This window comes from Elephantulus edwardii, unplaced genomic scaffold (genome assembly GCF_000299155.1).
Source record: "Elephantulus edwardii isolate Elephantulus edwardi_28Jun2011 unplaced genomic scaffold, EleEdw1.0 scaffold00063, whole genome shotgun sequence".
NCBI lineage: Eukaryota > Metazoa > Chordata > Mammalia > Macroscelidea > Macroscelididae > Elephantulus > Elephantulus edwardii.
Window position 1 is genome coordinate 6,942,174 of NW_006399813.1, and position 8,403 is coordinate 6,950,576.

Genomic DNA, 8,403 nt, shown 5'->3' on the forward strand with positions numbered 1-8,403 from the left:
GTTGGACAATGAATAAGGGTAATAGAAGAAGAATTGATGTCTTTGAATTTGTTGCTGGAGAAGAGTAGTGAATATCTCAGGGACTATCAAAAGAACAAACAAATCTGACGTGGAAGATAGTGAAACTTGGTCCCATGGATGTATTTTGAACATGTTGTTAGGAGGGGTCAGTACTTGGAAAAGATACAATGTGGGGAAAGGTGGAGGGTCAGAGGAAGAGAGGAAGATTAACAAAGTGACTCTAGTCATGTGCCAGGGCATGTCAGAGATGGTTAGTACAGTGCATGATATGGCAAGGTTCAAATCTGTTGCTCATACAGTCACTATGAGTATTAGTAAACTTAACAGAACCTAACCAAAATACCTTGATGTTGCCTATTGATCCAGTTGTCAGGATTTCTGTCCTCTTGATGCTAAGATTTAACTAATATAAAAGTTGTACAGCCTTTGATTTTCTTCAGTAAATGTTTTAAGTCTTCTTCACCTTTTGCAAGCTGAGTTGTGCCATTTGCATAATAGGTTATTGATGAATCTTCCTCCATTCCTGATAACACATTCTTCTTATAGTTCTTCTTCGTGAATCGTTCACTCAACACACAGATTGAATAGATATGGGGAAAGGATACAACCCTAATGCACTCTTTCCCTGATTTTAAATAATGCACTGTTCTGGTTTTCCCATTCTTCTCAATGTGACACATAATTTATTATAATCCACAGAGTCAAATGTTTTTGTACAGTCAAGAAAACATAAGTAGATATATTTCTGGTATTCTCTATTTTCAGTCAAGAGTCCTCTCACATCAGCAATACTTCTTCTATGGCCACTTTGATTTCTGATAATTTGCTGTGTTGAACTCTTCCAACTGTTTCTGAATTGTCAGCAAGATTAGAATTAAATGTGATATTAATGATGTTGTTTGATAATTTTTACACTCTATTGGGTCATCTTTTTTGGAATGGAAACAAACACTAATCTCTTTTGGTCAGTTGACCAAGTCTTCCAAATATCTTAGCTTAGGCTATGCACACATTTCAGGACTGTCTGTAGGTTGAAACATCTTAATTGATTTCCATTCATTTAGGGACTATATATTTTTTTTTTCCAATGCTTTCACTGTAGGTTCAACTTCTTCCTTCATTATCATTGGTTCTTGATCATATGCTAGTTCTTCAGTGTCAACCAATTATCATTGGTTCTTCCCCCCTTCTCTTTTTCTACTAGTTTGTTTACAAAATTCAAATACATTGTTTTCAAGAACAAATTCTTTCTATCCCCCCCATCAAATTTCACAATCCCATGATTCATTCCCCCTCCTTCTGCACATCCTCATCCCTCTGCATCCAATCTCTTTCACCCCCCTTGGATCCTTATACTCATTCTACAATAATGGTTTTATACAATATTATCCTTGTGGGACTGAGTTAGTTCACTCAGCATAATGCTCTCCAGTCCCTCCCAAGTGAGTTAATAATTTACAAAATCATTGCTCCTGCGTGCTGCATGCCATTCCATTGTGTGAATGTACCAAAATTTCTCGATCCATTTGTTTGTGGGTGGACATTTGGGCTGTTTCCAATAATGCTACTATGAACATTGCTGCACAAATCTCCATTTGTGCCTCAGTTCTTGTTTTCTCAGGGTATATTTCAAGTAGTGGAATAGCTGGATCATATGTAATTTCTATGTTCAGCTTTTTTGAGAAAGTGCCAAACTGCCTTCCAGAATGATTGTATCATTTTACAATCCCACCAACAATGTATAAGAGTTCCTTTCTCACCACATCCTCTCCAGCATTTATTACTTGCTCCATTGTTAAACTTTGCTATCATTGGTTCTTGATCATACGCTAGTTTTCAGTGTCAAACAATTCTTTCTGGTACAGTGATTCTTTGTATTCTTCTGTCTTTTTTGATGCTGTTGGTATCATTTAGTATTGTGTCCAAAAAAATCTTCAGCATTGCCACTTGAGGGTGAGTATGTCCTCTTTTGATTCTTTACCCCTAGCTCTCTGTACATTTTGTCATAATACTTGGCTTTGTCTTCTTGAACTGCCCTTTGGAATATGCCATTTATCTCTCTTATGTCTGCATTCCTTTCCTTTATTTTGATTTCTTTACATTAGAGTCTAAGTTCAGAATCTCTCTTGACACCCATTTTCTTCTTTTCTTTCTTCCCTATCTTTGTTATGACCCCTTTGCTTGATTTTGTTCCATGGATTATGGTCTTTGATCTTATCTCACAACTCATGTCTGATCTTTGGTTATTACTTTTTTAATACATCAAATCTATTTTTGTGATGGTTTTTAGATCCAGTTGGGATAAACTCAAAATTATTTTGGCTGTTGTGGACTTGTTTTCTTCACCTTCAATTTGAACTTGCATACGAGTAGTTGATAGTCAGTTCTGCAGTCCTTCCCTGGCCTTGTTTTGATTCCTGATGTTGAGTTTCTCCATAGACTTTTCCACAGATGTAACTAATCAGTTCCTGTGTAGACCATCATATGATTAAAAGTTAGTTGGGGCCTTCTTGAGAGCCTCTTGTTTGAAGCAGTGGGGTCTGGACGGTAGACCTTTTTTTTTTAATTTAACAGTCAGTTGTGGGCTGGTAGGACTTTTAAATTTAATTAACAGTCAGTTGTGGGCTGTTTAGTCATAATTTATAGGGTTGGTTTTTTTTAAAAAAGTATATGAAATTAATAAGTCATTGATTGTATAAAATTTTCTCATACCATCTCCAACCTCAGTCCTCCAATTGCCAGTTTTTCATCTCAGCTAGATGCTGGTGTAAATACTGCCACTGATCTGGTTCCCCACAATAAGCAGGGAGCTGTTTAAAATGGTCATGCTGTGCTATTTACAGCCTGTGTTTCATCTATCACCTTCTTTATTGTTTTCATTCAGTTTCTTCTTTCAGTTGATGTTTCAAGTCCTTCTACATTTAAAAAATATCACAATTATGATCTGTATTTGTTATTTTTATTTCCTGCTATCTTTGGTGAAGAGGGCCTGAGCAGCTGTTTAGTCTGCCATCTAATCCAGAAATACCACAGGTGGGTGTCTTATAGAAACAGAAAGATATTGTCTCACCGTTTAGGAGGCGTGAGTTCTGAATTCAGGACTCTGGCTCTAGCAGAAGGCTTTCTTGCTCTATAGTCTCTAGAGGAAGGTTCTTGTCTCTTCAGCTTGTTTCCTGATTCCTTGAAGATCCGTATGGCTCGGCATCTATTTTTCTCCATTGCTGCTTTGAGAATCAGAAAAACACCCTGATTGGGCTTATGCAACATCTTTACTTGGACCAGGAAGCTTTTGTCAGAATAGAGCAAGGAAACACTGCATGATACAAAATTGGGAAGGGTGTATGCCAGGGATGTGTCCTATCTCCATACTTATTTAATCTATAGGTGGGACAGATTATCTGGGAGGCTGGGCTCTATGAGGAGAAATATGGCATCAGGATTGGAGGTAGACTCATCAACAATGCAGATAACACAACCCTGCTTGCTGAAACTGAGGAGGACCTGAAGAGCGTGCTGCAGAAGGTCAAGGACTGCAGCCTTTAATATGGATTGAAGTTCAATATAAAAAAGCAATGATTCTCACCACTGGGCTGATGGGCAGCATCATGATAGGTGGTGAAGAGATTGAGATTGTTAATGGCTTTAGTTTGCTTGGCTCCACAATCAATGTTCTTGGTATCAGCAGCCAGGAAATTAAAAAATTATTTGTATTGGGATAGTCAGCTGCCAGAGACCTCTCAAAGGTACTGAGGAGCAAAGATGTCGGTCTGGAGACTAAGGTGTGCCTGCTCAGACCATGGTCTTTGCAATTACTTGCTATGCATCAGAGAGCTGAACAATGACTAGGGATGGTAGAAAGAGAATTGATGCCTTTGAGCTGTGGTGATGGAGAAAAGTATTGAGTATACCATGGACTGCTAGGAGAACAAACAAGTTTGTCATAGATAGGGTGAGACCAGGCTGCTTCTTGGAGGCAAGGATTCTGAGGCCTCTTCCGATATATTTTGGACATGGTGCAAGGAGGGACCAGTCCTTGGAGAGGGACATCATGCTTCGGATGGTGGAGGGGCAGGCAGCACAAGAGAGGAAGACACTTGATGAGATGGAGTGATTCAATCACTGAGGTAAGGGAGATGGGTGTGTCAGATACAATAAGATTGGCAAAGGAGAGAGTAGGTTTTAGGGCTGTTGTACATAGGGTCACTATGAGTCACAGACAACTTGATAGCACATAACAACAATAACAACAACAACAACAACAACAACAACAACAATATTTTTTAAGAGATTGATTCAAGACACATCCTCTCAAAACAAATTCTGCCTCATCAACATAACAGAAAATACCAATATGAAATTATAATCCAAACATAAAAGTTAGGATTTACAACACAATTTTTTTGGAGTGGGGTCCAAGTCAAGGCATAACAGTTATTGTTCTCAAAATATTTACTACCCAATTGTGGAAGAATGAGGCATTGGTGGCATAGTCCATAGGGAGTTGCACTGTTAACCCAAAGGTGAATTTTCTCTGGTAGTTCAAATCTACCAGTGGCTTTGAGGGAGAAAGATGATCAGTGTCCTCCAGTGGTATTTATAGCATTTGAAAATTCAATGGAGGATCAGCTATGAACTGTTTCTGACTTGACAGCAATGAGGTTTTAGTAATTGTGGAAAGATATGACATTGATGGTTTAGTAGCAGAATTCTTTTTTCCCCCCACTTTTTAAAATTGTGATTTTAACAAAAGTTTACAGAAAAGTTGCATTTTCATTCATTCATGGTTGCATATTTTCCTCCATATCCCCCAGTTCACTTTTTTTAAAAAAAAGTCATTCATTGTTGTGTTTAGTAGTACAATTCTTAGCTTACATGAAAGAGATTTATGGTCATGTAGAAGGATCAGATGAAACATGTGGGGAGCTGAGTCTGACTTCCACCCACTTCATAAAGGGGAACTTTCCTTGTCAATAATATCCATGTTGGTTATTGTTGTTGTTGTTAGATGCCATTGAGGGGAATAAGACTCATAGAGACTCTATAAACAAAATATCTGAACCCTGTTCTATCCTGCACCATCCTCACACTTCCTGACACATATGAGCCCATTGCAGCAGTCACCATGTCAATCCACCTGGTTGAGAGTCTTCCTCTCCTTCACCAACCCTCCACCCTTCCCAGCATCATGACCTTCCAAAGGAATAGCACCTGCTAGCAACATTTCCAAAGTCTGTGAGTCAAAGTCTCATTATTCTTGCCTCCAAAGAGCACTTTGGATGCACCCTCTCAGGATATAACTGTTCATTCTCTTAGCCGTCCATAGGATGTTCAGTGCCCCTCTCCAACACCACAGCTCAAAGGCATCAGTTCTTTCTCTGTCATCCTTATTCATTGTCTAGCTCTCTGATGCATAGCAAGTAATCAGAAAGACTATGGCCTGAATCAGAAGTGCCTTAGTCTTCAAACTGACATCAGGACTTCTCAATAATTTGGAAAGGTCCCAACAGTAGATTTTCCCAGTGCAATGCATCTCCTTGTTTCCTGACTATTGGTACCAAGGGTGTTAATTGTGGGTCCAAGCAGGATGAAGCTGTTGACAGTTTCAATCTCCTCTCCATCCATAATGACACTGCCTATTAGTCCAGTAGTAAGTATCTTTATTTTCCTGTCATTGGAATGTAATCCATACTGAAGGCTGCATTCTTTGATCTTCTGCAACAAGTGTTTCAAGTCCTCCTCACTTTCAGCAAGCAAAGTACCATACAAATAACTACATGGTCAGACATGCCACCTCACAATGCTCTACACCCATTTTTGCCCATCATTGGGTCCAATGTTCATCGCAAGACTCACAGACTATACTCACAGTTATAAGGTTTATTAGGGAAATAGGTTGAACAGTAAAGGAGGCAAAGAATGTCTAACTGCACAAATCCAGGTTTAGCCCAATAGTCCCAAACCAGATAAACAGCAAGTCACAATTCTTCAATTAGTTCAGACAGCTTCTTAGTCTATCAGTGAAAGTCTAGGTTCATTTCAGAAGTACAAATGCAAGAAGCCCCTGGTTTCCTCATTCATCTAGTAAACTTTATCTCAGAGCAGATACAGTCAGCTTTTCCTTCAATCATCCAGCAAGAAAAAGCTTTAACCATGGCCATTCTCTCTAGAGTTTGTCTGGTTACACCTTGCCACAGTCTCTTCACAGCAGTGCCACAGTCTCCTCCCAATCTCTTCACCACTGTCACCATCCTCTTTCACAGTATGGAAAGGGTTCTCTTGTTTTAACCTCACAGCTGTTGATGATTTGCTAGACCATTTGCTTGCCGTTAAGTTAGCTGGGATCATTCCCCCAACTGGGACTAACACAATGGCTAGAAAAGTCCATTTTCAAGGTTTATAACACCTCAGGTCAATTCCTACCTGAGTCACCTAATGCTCAGCCTCCATCAGTCTGTCACAGGAGGGCTGTGTGTTGCTATGATGCTGAAAGATTTCATTGTAACTTTTAGACTAAGACAGACTAGGAGAAAAGGCCTATATTCTACTTTAGAATATCAGTGAATATCATAATTATGGATTTCAAAGGTCAGATCCTTTACTGATAGCAAAGATGGCTGGGTAAAGTTTACCTCTACCATGTATGAGTAGAGGTCCACTTGACAATAATATTGTACTTCAAGAAAAAAGAAAAAATAAACCCAACAGAAACTAATAGATTTTACCTCTTTCAGGGATTGCTATTATTATTGAAGGAAGGTTGCAGTAGATTTTTCCACACTATTTTTGCAATGTTTTGTTTTTGTTTTGATTCTGCTGTCTCTGTGTTAGCCAAAGACTGACAGATTTCACCATAAAAAGAAAGGAAAAGTATAAAAGGTGTTCTCGCTCTTTAAATTTCTTCTACTACAAAAAGTTATTGCTCCAAAAAGGCTGAAAAGAAAAGGGGGTGGAGAGGGAAAAAAAGATCGTCTAGTGTCTCCAGTCTGCAGAACTTGTTTAATTTTAGTGTTGGGGTCTAATTGATGCTAAATTGTAGACACTGTGGTTCACAGGTGATTATAATTCCCAAGTTTAAGAGAACAGTCAGTGCAGAGGCCTTTTTTTAGGGTATGTTCTGTCCCTTACCTGATTGGGAGCTCTGAGTCATTTCTATTGTCTGCAGCTTAATCAGATAGACACTATGGACGTACCGCCAGTCACCATGATGCCTGTCACTGGGGGCATCATTAACATGATGGAGTACCTGCATCAAGGAAGCACTTTAGATGGGTTCTTGGAAAGCCTCATCCACCACCTTAGTGGTTACTGTGACAACATGGAACCTGAGACTTTCCTTGACCATGAAATGGTATTCCTCCTTAAGAGCCAGCAGGTCACCACATTTGTTCTAAAGGCTTGGCACTCTGTGGATAGGGCAGGGGCACCCTGGCACCTGAGCTACCTGGACAGACAGAGATGGGAGATAAGAACCACTATGCCGTGGTGTGAAACTGTGTGGACATGTGACATCTGAGAGGCTCACTGACTGACTTCCTGATGGAAATGGACTTCTGCATGTACCATGAGTTTGTCATCAAAGGACACTTGTTCTTTAAGAACATCATGAAGACTACGGTGAACAAGATTTTCCACATCCTGGAAACAGAGAGCCCTAAGGCCTTGTCACTCTCCTAGCTTGTAGAACTAAGTATTATTGCACCAGCCAAGGAGCACATGGTCTCAATGGCATGAGGACATTGGCCGAGCCACTAAAACCTCTGATTTACCTAGAAAAAAATAGACCCCCAATAGTGACTAAGAGGGGCTGCCCTTTAATTGAAAAATAAGGTATTATAAATGTCCCACTACCCTCATGATAGACAATGAAGAGATTGAGATTCTTAACAGCTTCAGTTTGCTTGGCTCCACCTTCAACACTCTTAGTAGGAGCAGCCAGGAAATTAAAAGATGATTTGCATTGGGAAAGTCGGCTGTCTTAGACCTTTCCAAAAGTACTGAAGAGCAATGATGTCAGTGTGGAGACTAATGTGCTCCTTATTCAAGCCATAGTCTTTGCAATTACTTGTTATGCATTAGAAAGCTGAACAATGACTAGAGATGATAGAAGGAGAGCTGTGGTGCAGGAGAAGAGTACTGAATAGACCATGGACTGCTAAGAGAACGAACTGGTTTGTCCTAGAGAGGGTGAGACCAAGCTGCTCCTTGGAGACAAGGATTCTGAGGCTTTGTATAACATACATTGGACATGTTGTAAGGAGGGACCAATTCTTGGAGAGGGACATCATGCTTGGGAGGGTAGAAGAACATCGCAAGTGAGGAAGACCCTCAAAGAGATGGGATTCAGTGCCTGGGGTAATGGGGGTAGGTGTGTCAGAGACAGTA

At 39.9% G+C, this 8,403-nt stretch overlaps 1 pseudogene; it reads left to right on the forward strand.

Moving 5' to 3' along the window:
* The first annotated feature begins 7,201 nt into the window (after positions 1-7,201).
* Positions 7,202-7,847, forward strand: LOC102848523 (annotated as a pseudogene).
* The last annotated feature ends 556 nt before the right edge of the window (positions 7,848-8,403 follow it).